This window comes from Pristiophorus japonicus, chromosome 4, assembly GCF_044704955.1.
Source record: "Pristiophorus japonicus isolate sPriJap1 chromosome 4, sPriJap1.hap1, whole genome shotgun sequence".
In the NCBI taxonomy this organism is placed as follows: Eukaryota; Metazoa; Chordata; class Chondrichthyes; family Pristiophoridae; genus Pristiophorus; species Pristiophorus japonicus.
In genome coordinates this window covers 52,544,591-52,567,092 of record NC_091980.1, presented here as the reverse complement: position 1 = coordinate 52,567,092, position 22,502 = coordinate 52,544,591, and positions in this window count along the sequence as shown.

Genomic DNA, 22,502 nt, shown 5'->3' with positions numbered 1-22,502 from the left:
TCCAACAGTCTATCAACTCTGGATCAGTTCCTGTGGACTGGAGGGTTGCTGATGTAACACCACTTTTTAGAAAAGGAGGGAGAGAGAAAACAGGTAATTATGGACCGGTTAACCTGACATCAGTAGTTGGGAAAATGTTGGAATCAATTATTAAGGATGAAATAGCAGTGCATTTGGAAAGCAGTGACAGGATCGGTCCAAGTCAGCATGGATTTATGAAAGGGAAATCATGCTTGACAAATCTTCTGGAATTTTTTGAGGATGTAACTAGTAGAGTGGACAAGGGAGAACCAGTGGATGTGGTGTATTTGGAATTTCAAAAGGCTTTTGACAAGGTCCCACACAAGAGATTGGTATGCAAAATTAAAGCACATGGTATTGGGGGTAATGTACTGATGTGGATAGAGAACTGGTTGGCAGACAGGAAGCAGAGAGTCGAGATAAACGGGTCCTTTTCAGAATGGCAGGCAGACTAGTGGGGTGCCGCAGGGCTCAGTGCTGGGACCCCAGCTCTTTACAATATACATCAATGATTTAGATGAAGGAATTGAGTGTAATGTCTCCAAGTTTGCAGATGACACTAAGCTGGGTGGCAGTGTGAGCTGTGAGGAGGATGCTAAGAGGCTGCAGGGTGACTTCGACAGGTTATGTGAGTGGGCAAATGCATGGCAGATGCAGTATAATGTGGATAAATGTGAGGTTATCCACTTTGGTGGCAAAAACACGAAGGCAGAATATTATCTGAATGGCGGCAGATTAGGAAAAGGGGAGGTGCAATGAGACCTGGGTGTCATGGTACATGAGTCATTGAAAGTTGGCATGCAGGTACAGCAGGCGGTGAAGGAGGCAAATGGTACGTTGGCCTTCATAGCTCGGGGATTTGAGTATAGGAGCAGGGACGTCTTACTACAGTTGTACAGGGCCTTAGTGAGGCCTCACCTGGAATATTGTGTTGAGTTTTGGTCTCCTAATCTGAGGAAGGACGTTCTTGCTATTGAGGGAGCGCAGTGAAGGTTCACCAGATTGACTCCCTGGATGGCAGGACTGACATATGAGGCGAGACTGGATCGACTGGGCCTGTATTCACTGGAGTTTAGAAGGATGAGAGGGGATCTCATAGAAACATATAAAATGCTGATGGGACTGGACAGGTTGAATGCAGGAAGAATATTCCCGATGTTGAGGAAGTCCAGAACCAGGGGACACAGTCTAAGGATAAGGGGTAAGCCATTTAGGACTGAGATGAGGAGAAACTTCTTCACTCAGAGTTGTTAACCTGTCGAATTCTCTACCGCAGAGAGTTGGTGATGCCAGTTCATTGGATATATTCAAGAGGGAGTTAGATATGGCCCTTACGGCTAAAGGGATCAAGGGATATGGAGAGAAAGCAGGAAAGTAGTACTGAGGTGAATGATCAGCCATGATCAAATTGAATGGTGGTGCAGGCTCGAAGGGCCGAATGGCCTACTCCTGCACCTATTTTCTATCTTTCTATGTTTTTATGCCGTCAATCGGTGTGCAACGGAGATTGGCTCAGGTCATCCTTTTTGGAGTACTTTGCTCATATTGCTACCCATGCTATATCACGCTACTATTTACTGCTGCTGAAAGGTGTCTCAGCGGCATTAACAGCCATGAGGAGACCGGTAGGACATCAGGATGGATGTCGGATCTTCCAATGCCTTGTTTGCCAAGGTTCTTCTTTTAAATTTTCATTTTTGCCCATCATTGCTGGGGGCAGTTGTATGTTTTGGCAGCTTTCCAGGAGGCCTACAGTGTTTGTGGGTCAATAAATCAATGGGTGAACTCCATTGCAACGATTGAAGATGATCTCTGAGAAGATCTGTTTTTATCTGCATTCATGTCATAGACAAATTAAAAAAATCAACAGCTAATATTTTTGCAGCACATATGGCAACTGTTCGGGTCGCTCCTTTCTTCACCCCCCACCTACCCCCTCCCCTACACTGCAAATGGGAGACAGGAGGCAACCTTGACCTCCTGTGATTAGCGCTGCAAAGAGCGCATTGCACTAAAAAGCTCCGCCCTGTTGATGATAATGAGCAGGCAGTACCAAAATGCCGGTACTGCCTGCACTCTCTCGGCCTGTGGCCGTTATCCTTAGTTGCCAATGTTACCAGCAGGTTTCCAGCATTCCCCAATTTCTAGGCTGATGTCTTTTCTTTTTATATGGCAGCAAAACTTTGCTTTAGTGGCCTGATCTTCTTGACAGATCCTCTGCATGTGCAGGCGCAAAGCCTTTTACCAGCGTAAGTATGAAAATAAATATTAAAATAAAAATTTTGAAATCATTTTTACATTCATAAACCTGTAAAGTAAGTGTTATTTTGGGGGCCCATAAATGTTTAAATCTATTTTTCTAAAAATTACATTTTTGTTTTAAATATTTATAACATTTGGTGTATTAATTAATTTGAAACATGTAGTAATTTTTTTATTTCAAGGTTGTTTACATGTATTTTTGGGATGATTCCTATTCAGCTTATGCGGATTCCATACGTAAATGGAATCCCCATAAGCATAATGTGAATCCCCTTTCTGATTGGTTGGGCCAGCCCACGTGATCCTTGGGATGTTTGTGAACCGCATGCGCCACTGGGATATGTGGGCCTCTATGCAGACCTATGTGAGAAGTCCAGGAGCGCAAGTCTCCGTGGATCCAGGACCATCGAGTAGGTGTGTAGATTTATTGTGTTTGGATGCATCCGCCCACGGAAAGCCTCCGACCGCAAATTCAGGCCTAGTAGTAATGAAAGCTTCAGATATTCTTCCTCCATGGAAATTTCAAGATGGCAGTACTTGTATGGTGCCTTTCACAACCTCAGGACATTCCAAAGTGCTTTAAAGCCAATGCAGTACTTCTGAAGTGTTGTCACTGTTGTAATGTCGGAAAACGTATGTCCTAGCAGTCTAGGGTGATTCTGTTCAGTTCATCCCCACAATATAATGGCATCACATATTAGAATTACACTCAGCACCTCTTGAGGGTGACATGATTGAAATCCAGGACTTACTGTGGCAGATTTTAACTTTCATCATCGGGCAGAAAACTGGCAGTAGCAGATTGGCTGCATGTTACCCCATCTGATTATCCTTTTCATTGACTTCAATAGAAAGGAAAATCAAATGGAGAGTATAACGCCGGCTGATCTGATACCACCCGTTTCTGCCACTGTCTACAATCAGCCCTATTATTTATTTTCCTAGGTACAGTGTATTGGTACTCCATAATGCATTGCTATCTTGCCATTTTAACTTCAAAATGATTGATTACAAAAATTCTAATGGATATGAGATAGATTCTGTATTCCATAAGTTCACTGGCAAATATCCACTATTAATGCATTGCAAATTATACCAATATTAGAACTGAATGAAAATCTTCATTCTCATTACCATTTATTCCGAGTTTCTTGTTACAAGAACATTTATATGCTTAGGATTCATAAATCCTATGGACCAGCCAGCATCAGATATCTGGGCTTGTAAAGCTGTCATTATATATTCATGTATGGTTAATACTACAATGTATAATTAATACAACAACTATGGCTAAACACACAATGTTCAGGATAATCAGCTATGAGATGATAAGATAATCAAGGCAAATTTTATTTTAAATACATTTTTTGGAAAGAGTAACTGTGTGACAATTGTTTATCTTGTTTCTGACAGACTTGATCCAATAATGTCCAGTGTGTCGTGGTCATTTCTTTCCTTGCTTGGAATTTTCTTGTTGATGGCAGAAGGATGGTTGGAAAAGAAAGCCGCCAGGAAGCTTTATATACGTGGAGTCACACTCTTTCGAGAGGTAACACTGTTTTATATAGCTTGCCATTATAGACTGACTGATATATATATAATCTAGATTTGCCATAAATGAGTTACCTCAAAATAAAAATTAACAGCACTGAGAGGCTATTTTCAAGTCAAAGAAACCACAGACTAGCACCCTGTAATATTCGTCAGTTTGAATGTTATTTTTAGAGGCTGTTTTGCAGGTCCGTAATGAGTTAGTAAAATTGTTACTTTTGGGTCAGGGTGCTGACCGAGTGATTTCCTTTATTTTTCATTCTCTTCCCATGTCTTTTAATTGGCATTCAAACCCTGGAAGTGGTGCAGAGAATATACACAAGTCTGCTCCCTAGTGCTAGATGGTTGGGGATTTTAAGGTGTGAAAGCACTCTGGCGAGTTAGTTTCCCCCCCACCAGTGGCAGCAGGAGACATTCAACGATTTTAACCACCATTTTATTTAAATGCTGCTGGTCGACTTCCCACCTGGGCACAGCAGCTGCTGGCTGCCAGGTAAGTGTTAGGCAGGGGCTTTCGGGAGGGTCTTGCAGTCCTGCTCTTTCTGGCCCTACAAAGGAAAGTTTCTGACTTGCCATTTGGGCCTCCTCGTTCTTCCCAACAGCCACCGAACTGCATTCACCTAGTGTGAAAACTCTGGCTGCTGCCCCACTCAGGCCTGGTCTAAAATGCAGCCACCATCCTATTGATCATAAAATATTTTGTTCCAGCTATCTTATTTTTTGTAGTGGGACTAACCATTTATTGGCAGTTATATGAACATGTAATCTTGGAATATGGTGGCAAGTACTTGCTGACAGAGAAATTACATAAATCAACAGAAAGATGGCTTAATTCATCGTAAAATCTAAGCTATTGAAGTCTCTCAGGATGAACACATATGGGTTCAATAGTACAGGAAGCATCACAACAAAGAAAATTCTATCTAAAGACAGAGTGATCACACTTTATATAAGTGTGGGTAATTGATCTATGGATTGGCACTTGTGTAAATAAGCAATTTTTGCAAATTCTATCCAATTAACCGGGTTGTGTTTACACGATGAATAATCATATTGGTACTTTGAAGCCTTATGAAATTTAGTGGGAGCTACTTTGTAGCAAAATCTATAATGTCTGCAGATTTTAAAATATTGATCTTATTTGCACTTAAATGACCAGTTTAAATGTGCACTCTAGTTTTTATGAGGCCATAAAGAACAAGGATGCGATCATGGATTGGGTTCTAAACTTGGGTAAATTACCCTGAATGTACTGGGGAAATGTTCATTCATTCATTCTAAATTGATATTTGTTTATGCATTTACAGTAATGTGTATTAATATTTTTGGAGATTGCACTCGTGTGTAGAGTTTCTCTCATTGGGTTAAGGGGGAGGGTGGTTCAACAAATCTGGTGCGGAGGTCAGCAAATCCAATTTGAAATCTCGTGATTTTCCAGTCATTTATTCCACTGACCTTCTCATCTGATTCTTCAATCCATGTCCCAGCCGAGTAAGACTTCACTCCAGGAGCCAGTCTCTGGAAAGGTGTTGTTTGTTTAACGCATTGTGACAGATGCAGCCAGGTGGAAGATTGAGACAGGAAAGGTGTGCTAGAAGTCCCAGACTGTAGAAGATAGTGTGATGACCAGCATGCCCAATAGATCAAGGTTATATTTAAAGGCTCTTTATTCACTTCAGCTATTTCAACTGGGAGCTTATGCAGATTTGAAACCCTATTGGTTTTTTAGAAAAAGGAATCCATAGCTTCAGTAGCTGTCACATCAAAAATGCATGTTAGTCAAAAATAACATCTGTCTGTTTGTCTAATGGCCACATCTGTCTGTTTGTCTAATGGCCAATGGACAAAAATATTGGTGTAATAAAAGTGATTGTTGGAATAGTTATGATTACTATAACATTTAATTAATAGATATACTATTGTTTTTTGCAATACAACAACAACTTGTACTTGTGTTATGCCTTTATCATTTTGCAAACCTTCCCAAGGCATGTTCCAAAGTGAGCATTGTGCTCATGCTGTACTAGGGCCAATGCCAGATGTGCAATGGTAAGTTTTAAGGAGACTTTTGAAGATGAAGAGAGATATACCAAGGTGGAGTGCTTTAGGTAGAGAAATCCAGAGTTTGGTGGTGAGATGGAATTGTCCTTGTCCTTTTGGATGATCCTGGAGCAGTAGTTAGGTTTGGCTGCAGAAAGAGGGGCAATATTATTTGAAGTGGTCCAGCTAGATGCAGCAGTACAGCTGAGCCAGTCGCTTTTGATTTGTGCCCAGGCCTGTGGCTTCAGATTTGAGAATGCAGATGTTGTGCATCTGAAAAGCATGCACTCCCATGTTCCGCCACCATCCCTTGGGAGCACTGTATATAAGCCAGCCCCTAAAGCTCTGGAGTGTCTTAATAAAGACTGAGATCACTGTTTCTTTAACCTCCCTGTGTGCAGTCTCATCTGTTAGGAACACAACAACTGGCGACGAGTACATGAATCCAATGCAAAGATGCAGCAAACTGTGGGCATCCTGGAAAAGTTCTCGGAGGGTGAGGACTGGGAAGTCTGTCGAATGGTTAAACCAGTACTTTGTAGCCAACGAGCTGGATGGAGAAGGAAGCGCTGCAAAAAGGAGAGCGGTCCTCCTCACACTGCGGGGTAGCGACCTGCAGCATCATGAAGAATCTTCTGGCTCCGGTGAAACCCACAGATAAGTCGTATGAGGAGCTGTGTACACTGGTTCAGGAGCATCTTAACCCGAGGGAGAGCACACTGATGGTGAGGTATCGGTTCTATATGTACCAGCGATCTGAAGGTCAGGAAGTGGCGAGCTACTTCGCCGAGCTAAGGCGACTTGCAGGACAATGTGAGTTTGATGGCTAACTGGAGCAAATGCTCAGACTTTTTTTGTACTGGGCATTGGCCACGAGACCATCCTACGAAAACTTTTGACTGTAGAGACACCGGCCCTCAGCAAAGCCATTGTGATAGCACAGGCGTTTATGTCCACCAGTGATAACACCAAACAAATCTCTCAGCACACAAGTGCTAGCAATATTCATAAATTAACTGGAACTGTGTTTGCGAGCAGAAATGTAGAGGGTAGTAACCACGAGTCTGCAACTGCCAGCAGGCCTCAGGTGACCCAGATGACTCAGAATCCGCAACAAAGGATGAATGCAAGGCAATTCACAGCTTGGTATTGTGGAGGCTTCCATTCAGCCTATTCATGCCGCTTCAAAGGGTATGTTTGCAAGAGCTGTGGAACAATGGGGCACCTCCAACGAGCTTGCAGACGAGCTGCAAGCTCTGCAAAACCTGATAACCACCAAGTGGCAGAGGAAGATCGGTCCATGGTGAATCAAAGCATTTTCAAGCCTCAGAGAGGAGCAGATGCTGAAGTACACAGGGTACACACATTTTCGACGAAATGTCCACCTATAATGCTAAATGTAAAATTGAATGGCTTACCCATTGCCATGGAACTGGACACTAGTGCTAGCCAATCCATCATGAGTAAAAAGATGTTTGAGAGACTGTGGTGCAACAAGGCACTCAGACCAGCCCTGAGCCCCATCCACACGAAACTGAGAACGTACACCAAAGAGCTTATCACTGTCCTGGGCAGCGCCATGGTCAAGGTCACCTACGAGGGCACGGTGCACGAACTGCCACTCTGGATTGTTCCGGGCGATGGCCCCACACTGCTTGGAAGGAGCTGGCTGGGCAAAATCCACTGGAACTGGGATGACATCTGAGCGCTATCACATGTCGATGAGGCCTCATGTACCCAGGTTCTTAACCAATTTCCTTCCCTTTTTGAGCCAGGCATTGGAAACATTTCTGGGGTGAAGGTACAGATCCACTTGGTCCCAGAGGCACGATCCATTCACCACAAGGCGCGAACCATACCTCACATGATGAGGGAGAGAGTGGCAATCAAGCTGGACAGACTGCAACGCGAGGGCATCATCTCCCCAGTGGAATTCAGCGAGTCGGCCAGCCCGATTGTCCCAGTACTCAAAAGTGATGGCACGGTCAGGATTTGCGGCGATTATAAAGCAACTATTAATCGTTTCTCGCTACAGGACCAATACCCGCTACCTAAGGCAGATGACCTATATGTGACGCTGGCAGAAGGCAAGACATTCACCAAGCTTGACCTGACTTCGGCCTACATGACACAGGAGCTGGAGGAGTTTTCGAAGGGCCTCTCCTGCATCAACACGCACAAGATTTGTTCATCTACAACAGATGCCCGTTTGGAATTTGTTCGGCTGCAGCAATCTTCCAGAGAAACATGGAGAGCCTACTCAAGTCGGTACCGTGCACGTTGGTTTTTCAGGACGACATATTGATCACGGGTCTGGACACCGTCGAGCACCTATAAAACCTGGAGGAGGTCCTCCAGCGACTGGATCACGTAGGGCTGCGGCTGAAGAGGTTGAAATGCGTCTTCTTGGCAACAGAAGTGGAGTTTTTGGGTTAGAATGATCGCGGCGGATGGCATGCGGCCCACAGACGCCAAAACAGAGACTATCAGGAACGCGCCCAGGTCACAGAATGTCACGGAGCTACGATCGTTCCTGGGACTCCTCAACTATTTTGGTGACTTCCTACCTGGGTTAAGCACCTTCTTAGAGCCCCTACATGTGTTATTATGTAAAGGTGAGAACTGGGTTTGGGGAAAAAAAACAAGTAATTGCTTTTGAGAAAGTCAGAAACATTTTATGCACCAACAAGCTGCTTGTATTGTATAACCTGTGTAAAAGACTTGTGCTAGCATGTGATACATCATCGTTTGGAGTCGGGCGTGATTTACAACAAGCTAACGTTGCGGGGAAGTTGCAACCTGTCCCCTATGCTTCCAGGAGTTTGTCTAAGGCCGAGAGTGCCGACAGCATGATTGAGAAAGAGGCATTAGCATGTGTGTTCGGGGTAAAGAAAATGCATCAGTACCTGTTTGGCCTCAAATTTGAGCTGGAAATCGATCACAAGCCCCTCATATCCCTGTTCGCTGAAAACAAGGGGATAAATACTAATGCCTCAGCCCGCATACAAAGGTGGGCACTCGCGCTATCAGCGTTTAACTATACCATCTGCCACAGGTCAGGCACCGAGAACTGTGCGGATGCTCTCAGTCGGCTACCATTGCCCACCACGGGGGTGGAAATGGCGCAGCCTGCAAACTTGCTGATGGTGGCGCAGCCCGCAGACTTGTTGATGGTCATGGAAGCATTTGAAAATGATGATTTACCTGTCATGGCCCGCCAGATTAGGACTTGGACCAGCCAAGATCCTCTGCTGTCCCAAGTAAAAAACTGTGTACTGCATGGGAGCTGGGCCAGCATCCCCATTGAAATGCAAGAGCTAATCAAGCCGTTCCAGAAGCGAAAGGATGAGCTGTCCATTCAGGCAGACTGCCTGTTGTGGGGTAACTGTGTAGTGCTACCCAAAAAGGGCAGGGAGACGTTCATCTCGGATCTCCACAGCACACACCCGGGTATCGTAATGATGAAAGCGATAGCTAGATCCCACGTGTGGTGGCCTGGTATCGACTCCGACTTAGAGTCCTGTGTACGGCAATGCAGCGTGTGTGCTCAGTTGAGCAATGCGCCCAGAGAGGCACCACTAGGTTTGTGGCCCTGGCCCTCCAGACCATGGTTGAGGATCCATGTCGACTATGCGGGCCCGTTTCTCGGTAAAATTTTCCTGCTGGTGGTGGATGCTTTTTCAAAATGGATTGAATGTGAAATAATGTCGGAAAGCACCGCCAGCGCCACCATTGAAAGGCTGAGGGCCATGTTTGCCACCCACAGCCTGCCTGAAATACTGGTGAGTGACAACGGGCCATGTTTCACCAGTGCCGAATTTAAAGAATTCATGACTGGCAATGGGATTAAACATGTCACCTCGGCACTGTTTAAACCAGCCTCGAATGGGCAGGCAGAGCAGGCAGTCCAAACAATCAAACAGAGCCTCAATCGAGTCACAGAAGGCTCACTCCAAACCCGCCTGTCCCGAGTACTGCTCAGCCACCGTACGAGACCCCACTCGCTCACAGGTGTGCCCCCGGCTGAGCTACTCATGAAAAGGACACTTAAAACCAGACTTCCGCTGGTTCACCCCAACCTGCATGATCAGGTAGGGAGCAGGCGGCAGCAACTGTGTCACGGGGAAATTGATCTGAATGACCCAGTGTATGTGCTAAACTATGGACATGGTCCCAAGTGGATCGCGGGCACGATGATAGCTAAAGAAGGGAGTAAAGTATTTGTAGTCAAACTAGACAATGGACAAATTTGCAGAAAGCACCTGGACCAAACGAGGCTGCGGTTCACAGACTGCCCTGAACAACCCACAGCAGGCACCACCTTTTTCGAGCCCATAACACACACCCAAAGGATCAACGACACCACCCCGGACCAGGAAATCGAACCCATCATGCCCAACAACCCAGCAAGGCCAGGCTCATCCAGCAGTCCTGCAGGGCAAACAACATGCCAGCCCAGCGAGGGCACAGCCAACACACCAGAACAGACATTTGTACCGAGGCGGTCCACTAGGGAAAGAAAGGCTCCCGACTGCCTCACCTTGTAAATAATTTTCACTTTGACTTGGGGGGGGGGGGGGGGGGGAGTGATGTTGTGTATCTGTAAAGCATGCACTCCCATGTTCCACCACCAGGAAGCGCATCCCCTGAAGTTCCAAGGTATCCCAGCTTCTGTTGTGAGCACTGTATATAAGCCAGCCCCTAAGGCCTGTTACTCAATCTGGAGTGTCTTAATAAAGACTGAGGTCACTGTTACTTTAACCTCCCTCTGTGCAGTCTCATCTGTGTTGGAAACACAACAGCAAAAATGGGTATTGTACTGGGAGAACAGTGGAAGTGGGGATGTGGTCATTGAAAACAGAAGCGATGAAGTTCTGAGTAGGCTGACTGAGGCCTCAATATCATGGTGAGTTGTGAGCATGAGAGACAGTTGGGAGTTGCATGCTAAAAACATCTAGGAGCAGATCATCATTACTGCAACAACCACTTTTTTTTTAACTAAGATTCCTTGGAGTAAATTTTTAATTTGCCACCTGAGTTTAAAACCGATTTTAATTGAAATTAAAATTGGGCAGGTTGTGGACGGCCTATCTGCAGCGTTAGTTTTATGCTCGGTCGGCAAGTTGAAATTCTACCTCCTCAAATCCAATATGAACTCCTGAAACCTGTTCATCGGAATATGATTGAACTCGGTATTTCAGAATCCTATGTTTAACAACGAATTTCATAGCCAAGATCTTATTGGCTTCAGACATTGTATTCCTTTGTCCTGCAACCAAGGTTAACACTTCTTCTTCCACCTCCATATAGTTCTCTCTCATTCACCTCTATTCAAGCCTGAACAGTCCCAAGTTTCCTGAACAATTCAGTTTTCTGACACATGGGATCAGCCACATTTTACCTTATCCGCTGTGTTTGTAGGACCTTACTATTTCTCTTGTTCCTCAGTGAATGTAGTGTTCAAGGTATGGCTTGATCAGATCGCTATACAGTTTTATCAAGCCTGCTTCAGATTTACACTACACTGATTTGGCAATCAAGGTTAACATTCTGTTTGCTTTGTTGATTGCTATTCTGCTATGACTGGATATGGTCAGTGTTGAGTTCACTCTGTCTCTTCGATCACCTTCAGTCTTACTCCTAGCTAGTTTGATGCTAATAATTTATTTTATTTTAGCGTGGAAGAGGTGTGGGGCGGTGGGGTGTTTGCAGAAGATTGGGGGCCAGGAGGTGCAGGGAGGGAGGCCTCGTGGAGGCATCGGAGGCCTGGTGGCTGGGGGGGAGGGGGGGTTCTCTGATTGTGAGGGTTGGGTGAGGCAGGGACCCTTAATCCAGGAGATAGGTGTAAAGGCACTTACCTCCTGGATGCAGCAGTCCTCGCCTTGCTGCAGCTTGTTTTTAGGGAGGTGTGTAAAACCCAGCCAGCTACAGTTAAACACAAAATGGAGGTTGAAGAGGCTTCCAGCCTCAGTATAATATTTAAATAGACTGCCCTCCTCCTGGCAGTGGGTTGGCTGATCGCTCCCGTCCCACACCCATCCCATCTCCATTAAACCGGGCGGCGGGTTGGATGTGGGTTCAGGATGCGGTTCCGATTTTTAACACTTTAACCACCGCTGCTCCCAATCCACCATCAAAATTCCCTCCAGATATTTTTCTGGTTAAGATGTGGATTAAAGGTTTTTTAAGGATAAATATATAGAGAGGAACTGTTCCCATTGGCAGAAGCATCAAGAACCAGAGGACACAGATTTAAGGGATTGGCAAAAGGACCAAAGGCGATGTAAGAAAAAATATTAATATCTAGAATGCACTGTCTGAAAGGGTGGTGGAGGCAGACTCTGTTATCTTACAAAAGGGAGTTCGGTAAGTATCTGAAGGAAAAAAAAATTGCAGGGCTCCAGGAAAAGGGCAGGGGAGTGGGACTAGCGGAGAGTCGGCACGGGCTCGATGTGCTGAATGGCCTTCTTTCCTGTTGTAACCATTTCATGATTCAAGTGATAACATACTCCATGAAATATGACCATTTCTGTGCTGCAGCCATTGAAATGTCTGGAACAAAACTGTCCAGGTTTCGGTAATGCAGGTCTAATGGAAATAGAGATTGTGTAGATTTACTTGGCTACCTTTGAGGATAACAGAAAAATTATGCAATTACTTTACAATTAGTCATGCAGATTTATGATGGGGAAGATTGCATGAGATCTGTGGGGTGTGCCGAATAATCTCCTGGTTGCATGCTTCCTTGCATTCTTATTTTGCTAACCTTAATTATCAGTAATTATATTGTTGTGATGTTGCCATTCAGTTTCTTGATTTACTACATTTTAGCTACACATTTTATGGAAAAGTTACTGCCAACTTGTCTGTGTGCAGAATCACCTGAATTATATAATAATGCATATGTGCTAAAGGAAGATCTAGGGCTATGGCGAAGAAGCAGGGTAATGAGATTTGTTTTTGATTATGGCACCAACACAGGTTAAAAGGTCTCCTCCTAGTGCTGTAAGCTTCTATGGCTCTGTAGTATAATCATCCTATGCTGTTAGGTACTGTGACTCAATGAAATTATGCAATTTATGAAGCATTTCTGTAAACTACAAGAATGATAATTCAGAAAATAGTGCTACTATCAACAAAAATGTGAAACTAATATAAAGTAACAGAAAACATTTAACTATTATTTGAAAAAGGATTTACCCTTTTGGCTATGTTGATCACAATTATGTTAACAATTGCTTTCAACAGTAGCAACACACCAGGCAGACTGTTGCTCAGCATTACTATGTTGTTGCAAACATCTGCCTGGTTTACTTGTCACAAATTATTCTGTATGTGACACCCGGGTTTGCCCTGTACACTTTTGTGTTTCAGTTGAAGCTGCTGTATGTCGGTTTTAATGATGTCATAAGATCTAGACATGTAGGCTTTCAAAGTGCAATTAAATCTGTTACTGGCACATATAAAACAGTAAAAAAAATCATAATGTTATTAGTTGGACCTCTTGATGCTTGCACACTTATTTATAAATGGTATGGAATTAGTTCTGGTGTTGCTTTTTTACGTCCTTATTCCTTTTGGACTTGTTTTGTGATTTTCTGAGACCTGTTTAGGTGAGTAATTGCTCTAAAAAAAAATGACACCTGGGAGACAATAACTTTTTAGGTCTGTAATCCATTGCAATCCAATGAGTTTGACACTTTGTTTATTACTCCTGTTCATGTAGCTTAAAACCTTTCAAAAGATTTCCTAATTAAATCAATTACTGCAATCCAATCTACAACGACAACTTGCATTTACATAGTGCCTTTAACGTAGAAAAATATCCCAAGGGGTTTCACAGGAGCATTATCAAAAACAATTTGACACAGGTTAGACGTAACCTTTCTAAAATTACAGTTCAAATTGGATAAGCTGTCCAACTGATGTATATAAAGTGACCCAACCTTAACTCCAAGGATCACTGTGCAATGGAAAGTTAAAATTTGAAATTGTTCTCTAACCTTGAACATGAGGGTTTTTTTTGGATTGTAGTTCTCCTACAACCTTCCCTGGATGAAAGTTGATTAAGAAAAGCTGACTAGTTGATGCCAAGAAATTGTAGTGATGGGCACATGATTTCATGAAATGAGACCCAGAGGAATAATGGCAGGCAATACATAGAAACAGCTTGTCTGCTCCATTTATCTGTGGTGGTGATCAGTCCAGTGGAACAAGATAACAGATTGCTACAATCTCTGGGGTGTGTAAAACGGGTTGAGGAACATTATTTCTGCCTATGCTATACATTGTGATTTACTCTTGTGATAAATGGTTTATTTTAAATAAAATTATAATATACAGTAACCCCCTTGTTCAAACCCTGACAATTATAGCATGCACAGGCTTTGACTCACTAACCCAAGTAAGTAATAATGTTATATTTCAAACTTTTTGCCAAATTCACACTGGTATCAGAATAACATCGAAGTAAACGACCATTGAATTATAGATCAGTGACCCTGTGGTGCTGGTGCCATTGGATAATGTTTCAGATTAGGTGGAATTTTAACACCTTCCCACTCAGCAGAAATGATTCGGGTGGGTGGGGGTTTAGATGACAGGGGGCTCCATGCCATGTTCCTGATGCATTCCTGCCCCCCACCAATTTAACTAGCCTGAAATCCGACACGGGAAGGCGGCTTGCCCCAGATGAGAGGGGTCCTAATTTATATGGTAGTTGCGTCCTGATGACATCATTGGGACATGTGCCATTTTCACCGTGGGCCTCAAACCCGCCAGTAGCGCAGCCAGCATCCAGGAAGTGCAATCATTTTTTTTATGGGTCCTTGTGGGCTAGGAGGAACAGGTGGCCCATCCTGGCCCCATATGCATGCCTTAGTTCTCCCTTGTATAGGCAGAGTCGAATGGCCGCCGATTTGGGGTCGAATGGTTGCTGCTCACAAAATTCTCCTCGGTGGTTTTTTCAGCGTTCCCTGCTGCTGCCCTCCTAAGTGTGTCACCAAAGCACGCAACGCCAATCTCCTGCACCTCCATCGAAATTCAGGGCAAAAATTCTTCGGGCAGCCTAGTGGTGCCCCCGACAGCTTTTTCTGTCGGTGCACTGTGTTCACCATGTGTGCGACATGGCTGTGTGGCAGTTATTCAAGGGGAGGGCGCACTGCCGTGGCCAGCATTTTTTTTTTTGTCGGCTAGCTGCCAGGTCGGCCCGACAGTTATGCCCTCGGGTTCGGCCGGGCCGCCAACAGGCAGCCTGGCATCCCCCTCTTGGGTGCCAGGCAGCTGGCTGGCCAAAAAACTGTCCTGGTGGCCCAGTGATGCTAACTAAAATAATCACCGAGCTCGCAGCAGCCCTTCCCTTTAAGTGAAGTCGGGAGATGTGGTGATGCACACGTGCCATGACGTCATCAGTGCCAGGCTGATGACTGACAGCAGCCGAGACTCTGTCCCGCCTCCACTTCCGCCCCTCTAGTGTGCTCACTGCTGCACTACCGCCCCAATTGTGACCGACTTCCGGGCTGCTCGATAAAAAAATGATTGAGCTGAATTTCGCGCAAGAGGCCACCTCATCGACAGTGGCAGTGAAAGCACACCAACAGTGGTAAGTGCGACCTGTTTCAGGCGGCGCTGAATTTCTACCCCTTTGAATCTTGGAGAGCAGAGCTTCAGTGCTACAAGGAGTGACTTATTGGATCTCTCTTGTGCTGGTGCCTGAGGTACCTGTAGCATAACAGAGCCATAATGTTTGGCATGGGTCTTGATGAACAGTAGCATTCTATAATATACCATGACCACTGATTTAGTACTGGTTCTTTATGGCTCCCTCGGTCGTAAGGAAGCTCTTTAAAACACACCTCTCATTGTAATAAACTGTTTCTGTCATTATCAAAGAAGACAATTTATGTGATTTGTAAGCCATATGCTGTATTACGTCAGTATGTTTTTATCACCACTAAAGGGATGTCCAACAGAATACTGTATGTATTGAAAGAAATGAATGGAAGAGCTGCCCATAAGAGCTTAATGGGAAAACGCACTGCTTGGTATTGTACTAAAATACAAATCAGGAAGATCTCCAATTCAGTTCCCATCTGTGGTGGGTTTGCTGATCTGAGCTTTTTTAAATTCGTTCCAGGATGTTGGCGTCCTGGTGGTGTTTAGCTGCCTTCTTGAACCGCTGTTATCCATGTGGTGAATGAACTGCCATAGTACTTTTAGGGAGGGAGTTCCAGGATTTTGTCCCAGCGACTATGAAGGAATGGCAATATATTTCCAAATCAGAATGGTGTGTAACTTGGAGGGGTACTTGCAGGTGGTAGTGCTCCTACACGCTTGCTGCTCTTGCCCTTCTAGGTGGTAAATATCGTGGGTTAGAGAAGTGCTGCCGAAGAAGCCTTGGTGAGTTGCTGCCGTGCATCTTGTATCTTGTAGATGGTACACACTGCAGCCACGGTCGTCGGTGATGGAGGACGTGAATGTTGAAGGTGGTGGATGGGATGCCAATCAAGCGGGCTGCTTTGTCCTGGATTGTGTCGAGCTTCTCGAGTGTTGTTGGAGCTGCACTCATCCAGGTAAGTGAAGTGTATTCCATCACACTCCTGACTAGTGCCTTTTGGAGGGTGGAAAGGCTTAAGGGAGTCAGGAGGTGAGATACTTGCCACAGGATACCCAGCCTCTGACCTGCTCTTGTTGCACGGAATTTATGTGGCTGGTCCAGTTAAGTTTCTGGTCAATGGTGACCCCCAGCATGTTGATGGTGGGAGATTCAGCGATGGTAATGCCGTTGAATATCAAGGGAAGGTGGTTAGACTTTTGCTTGTTGGAGATAATTATTGCCAGGCACTTGTCTGGAGCAAATGTTACTTACCATTTATCAGTCCAAGCCTGAATATCGTCCAGGTCTTGCTGCATGATGTACAATGGTAAGGGTCTTAAAATTGGCCTCGGCAACTGAAGGCTAGGGAGCAGAAAAGTCAATCATGGTTCTCACTCCTGATATAGAGGCGTTGGCTGTGGCTCAGTGGTAGCACTGATGTCTCTGAGTCAGATGTTTGTGGATTCAAGTCTGCCTCCATTGACTTGAGCACAAACATCTGGGTTGATCCTCCAGTGCAGTACTGAGAGAGTGCTTCTCTTTTGAAATCAAAGCCATGTCTGCCCTCGGTTGGACGTAAAAGATCCCATAACATTATTTCAAAGAAGAGCGGGTGAGTTCTCCCCGGTGTCCTGGCCCATATTTATCTCCAACACCCCAAAAAAACAGTTAATATAGCCAGTCACCCATTACTGTTTGTGGAACCTTGCTGTGCGCAAATTGACTGCTGCATTTCCTACGTTACAACAGTCACTACACTTTAAAAGTACTTAATTGGTTGTGAAGCATTTTTGAGTATCTGAGGTCATGAAAGGCACTATATATAAATACAAGTCTTTTTTTTCCAGTGAAATCTGTTGGTGCGGATATTTGGTGAAGATCGGATCTGGTTTAGGCATGATACTCCCTGTAATTGAATAATTTGTTGATATTCACTATCTAGAGAAATAAATAAATAATGGCCACTTAGTTGGGGTACTGGAAGGCCACAGCTATCCATTGAATCATACCCACACCAGTCCTGACTTTAGGGGAGAAAGGGAGAAAACTGTGGGCATGGAGAAGGAAAGACTAATGCTTCTTGACTTATATAATTCTACCCACAGTTGATCAATGACGGGCAAGAACCTTGCATTTCCCATTCTGAGATCAGAATCTGAATAGAACACCAAAAAACTTCAGAATAAATTTGACAAATATTACCAAGCTTAACGTTGTCCTTTTCCCCTTCACTAAATAGTCCATCTTTATTACATAAAAATGCTATTAAAAATGTAATTTCATTCCTCTGTACACGAACATCCTTCTTATTCAGACATGTACTAGGGTCAGTAGTCTGCACTGGCAGTTGATTGATGGGTAGGTAGGACTGACTTACAAGCAGTTACATAATCAAGGCCTTCAGTTGTTATAAATGATGTGAATAAAGCTTAAGCAGTTCTTTAAGTGGCTTTTGAACCCCAAGATTAACCGTCTTGTACTTTCCCTTTTACTCGTTCTGTGTTTTTATAATTAAAATATCAACCTCCTGTATGTTAAAATCGTTTACTAGCTTACATGAGCAGATAAAATTCCCAGCCAGGATTAGTTAGGGAGGTCCACGGGTGCAAATTTCAATCCTTTATGATGCAAGCAAGTACAAGTTTACACTTTGTAGAATTCATTAATAATGCTTATCAATAATTGCATTAAAGTGTACAATTTTAGAATAGAGTACATTGCTCAGTTAGAGAGGGAATGTCCAGAATGAGGAGCAAGTGTTTGAGGTTAAATAAAGGACAGTGCCATGTCAGATCTGGGTATATTTCTGGTTACTTGAGGAGGAAGAGGAAACCAATGACAATAGTTCCCTTGTGGAGGAGCTAGACCTTACCCTTCGAGCAACTAATGGACAAGATCCACTTTCCACCAAAATGCATTTCCAGTGACCCAGTGACACTGAGAGCTGGCCTCAGTAGATCTACACCTTCTCAATCCCAAAGACGCCCATGAACATATATCTGCTTTGTATATTGTGCTTATCTCCACATCAACTGACAGCACTGAGAGGGAAAGGGGAGCCTGAGAGTGGAAACCAGGCCAACAAATAACAGAAAAGATGGAGGACCTTATTTCCTGCCAACTGTTAATCAAAGTCCATTTCTTAGTAATTGGGCCAGAGTTGGGAGTGTGAATTGCCATGCACAGAACTCCTCTTGACCTCCCACATCAATATGTTATTCTACAAATGCAATGTAAAATAGAAAGTAAAACTGCAGTAAAAATAAATGCTAATTTAAATAAAGCATAATAATTATCAAGTAAAAAAACAGCATTTAATCTTTTTAGATACATGAGTGTTCTATAAATGAATCCATCTATTTGCTGTCTTTTATTGTAATTGTTCATTGTGTTTGATATCCTTGAAGTTAGTATTGGTTTGAAGGTTTATGGATCTGATTAATTATACCCTGAGTTTTTGCTAAGTCAAGGTTATACCATGGCTTGCACTGACAAATGATGCATATCTTTGAGTGAGACTGAACAGCTGGCTCAAGTTGAAACTGGCATGTCAATCATCTACCTCTTGGGTGGAGATATCTATCATCTCATAGGGCTTAATTTTCCCCAATGCCGTTTTTTGCCGTATTGCCAGAGTTACGCCTGTTTGTTTTTGGCCCCGGCTACTCCAAAAAAATAATTTGCATGTTTCCCCATTCTATTTTTTGGAATTGGCGCCACGCAGCCTGTCCTTTAACTTTGGGGGGATGGAGCCTAATGTCTACGCTGAAAAACGATGCCCCCCCCCATTCTGTGCAAGTGCAAAAAAATATATTTTTTTGATATGACTGCTATGGGCGCGCATGCCCAGTACAGCTCCCGGCCTGCATTCAGCCATTTTTAAAGAGTCAGTTGTCTGTAAGAAATTTAATTCTCAGTGGAAAAATCAGAGCTTCAGTACAATATGCCATGCGGTTCAAGGACCAAGAATTTCTCTCAGGATGAAGTGGAGGCACTGGTTACAGTAATTGAGGTCAGATGGCACGAGCTGGACACCAGCAGAGGTTCCACATAAAAGTTCCACCAAAAGAAATGAAGAAACTCGAACCAACTTGCAGAAGATTATTGTGCAATGGTGACCACCCCGAGGTCTGGAGGCCAGTGCAAAAAGAAGTGGCAGGACCTTGGTCAAATAGTTAGTGTGAGTAATATTTTCACATTCACTGGAATATTAAATGTGCCCATCTGTGTATGTCCCAACCAGCAGAAAGACACCCTCTCAAAAGTTATATTTTCATCTTTGCAGAGGAAGGTGCAAGGGAAAGAACTCGAACAGGAGGAGGCCCATTAAATCTAGACCCACTGACATCCTTGGAAGAGAGGATCGCTGCTTTGATGGGTCCTGCCTGGAGAAAAGCAACCACCACTGCACAAGCTGGGCCCACACTCGAGGGAGAGGGTAAGCCCTGCAAATTCCACAGTTGGCTTTGATAAATGTTAGGTACTGCAAGGGCTAGCCATGCTTCGGTTCATGGGGATGTCTCCGTCAGCTACGCTTTGGTTGATGCAATGTGCTATCATTCATTGTGGGCTTCAAATGAGCCTGCTGCCTGTGCTGTGTGAGCCTACTCATGCCACCCTGCCCCCTCCTCTGCTGCTGACCATTTGTCTGTTCGGTTATATTTTGCAGAACTTGAGGCCGACCCTGACGAGGCTGAAACCGATACAGAAGATTCGGACGAGGACGAGCCTGAAGAGGAGAACATCTTCCAATCCCACCTTCCAGACCAAGAGCATGGGGGTGAGGGGATGGATGAAGCCCCCACTGTTGTACTCACTCTGGAGGAGGTGCAGATATTTCCCACTGAGGTGCCAGGCCCTTACCTGAGTGGTACGAGTGTTGGGTCATTCCATGGTTTCTCTCCGTCCAAGGCTGCGGGTCCCAGTGCGATGCAGCAAGGCACATCAAGGACTCCACCATCCGAGGCTGCAGGTTCCAGTGGGATGCAACGAGCCACACCGAGGGTGAGGAGGGGAAGGAGAGCTCTACAGCGCGCTCCTGAGCTGCCGGATGTGGTTCAGATGATGGCAATAAGTACGGAGAACATTGACCTTATGCAATCACTCCTGGACACCATCAGTGGGGCAGGTGATGAGGTATCGGGACTGTTGGGAGAAGCAACAACACTCCGGAGAAATGGGAACACTATCCGAGCACGAGGGAAGGGATGTCACAGGCAGCTGATGCACTGTTGGTGAACATGAGGGAGGGAATGTCGGAGTTAGCTGCTGCAGTAAGGGAACACGCCCAGACCCCACGGCTATTGACAGAATCAACTGCCACTCCCACTCCAATCCCCCAGACCAGCCTCTGAAGAGGCCCAAGCTGGGCCCTCGTCATTACCGCCTGTCCATGCCCCCATCAAGAAGTGCGCATTACCCAAGATGCTCGAAAGAATAAACTTGGTACCAACCCGAGAAACGCTGCACCACTGCCTGCGGGCAGAGGTGGAGTCAACAAGACCAAACTCAGCAGGCGGTCTTAGAAGAAGGTGGAGGAGAGATTGGTGCAGCTTTTATTTGCTGCTGTTGTTGTTGTTGTTGTTACTATAGTAACTGTTCTCAAATTGAAAGTTTTCTGTTAGTTATGTAAATTTACAAGTTTAAAAGTTTGTAAGTGATCTTAACTGAAAACTTTAAAGTTTGATGCAAGGATATTTTTATTTTAGTTAAGTACAAACAAGTGTATGTTAAACTTTTGAATAAAATATATTTTAAATTATAACTGAATCATTTACTTTATTTGTTCCATTATTAACACAACTTTTTGAAGTAAACAAGAATCATTTTCCATTATTCCATTAACACAACACAACATTACGGAACAGTTTCAAGCAGTAAATATGGTCCATTTGGAATAGTTACCACTGAGCCATCAGGCAGAAAAGCGTTCATGGATGAGCTGCTGGCGCAAGGCTCCAGCAATCATTAAAGGGGCATGATGGCCCACCGTTTTGCTCTGCGTTCAGGTAGTTGCAAGGCTTCCTCCTCCTTTTCCGCATCCTCTTCCTCCTCTTCCGCGGCCTTGTCGTCCTCTTCCGCGGCTTCGTCTTCCTCTGCCTTCACTGCCTCCGCCGCCTCTCCTGCCTCCTCTTCTTCCTCTCCTCCTCCTCATCTGCATCCTCTGCCGCCTCTGCCTCCGCATCCTCCTCCTCTGCCTCCACTCTTCTTCTGCCACATCCTCCTCCTCATCTGCATCCTCCTCATCTGTATCCTCTTCCTCCTCCTCCTCTTCCTCCTCCTCATCATCTGCATCCTCCTTCAGTCACTCTCACCTCAGGTGGGTCTTCTACCAGCTGCTGCTGCCTTATGATGGCTAAATTATGCAGCACACAACAGTAAATTGACCGACAATCTCACGGGAGTATTGCAGGTAGTCTCCGGGATGGTCCAGGCATCGGAAATGCTGTTTTAAGATACCAATGATCCTCTCTATTATGCTGCACATCGCAATGTGCGACATGTTGTATTCCCGGTCAGCTTCTGTCCGGGTTACACACATGGGCGTCAAGAGCCAGCTGGTGAGGCCGTACCCTTTGTCTCCCAGTAGCCAGCTCTGCCTTTCTGGCTGCTGCTGAAACATGGCAGGTATAGCTCACTCGCATAGGATGAAGGCATCATGGCTGTTCCCAGGGTAGCTCACATCAACTGACATGATGCGATGCATGTCGTCACACATGAGCTGCACATTAACAGAGTGGAAGCCTTTTCTCTTCCTGTACATCTTGGAATCCTCCAAAGGTGCTCGCAAGGCGATGTGGGTACAATCAATGCAGCTCTGTACCTTTTGAGAAGCCAGCAATCCTGGAGAAGCCCACAGCCCTTTCACGCATTGCCTGGGCAGTCATGGAGAACTTTGTAGTCATTCCTCCAGGCATACAGTACAGCAGTCACCTGCCGAATGCAGATATGTGTTTCCTGTTGAGAAATGGTGCACATATCCCCAGTTGTGGCCTGGAACGATCCAGATGCATAGAATGAAAGTGCAGCTGTA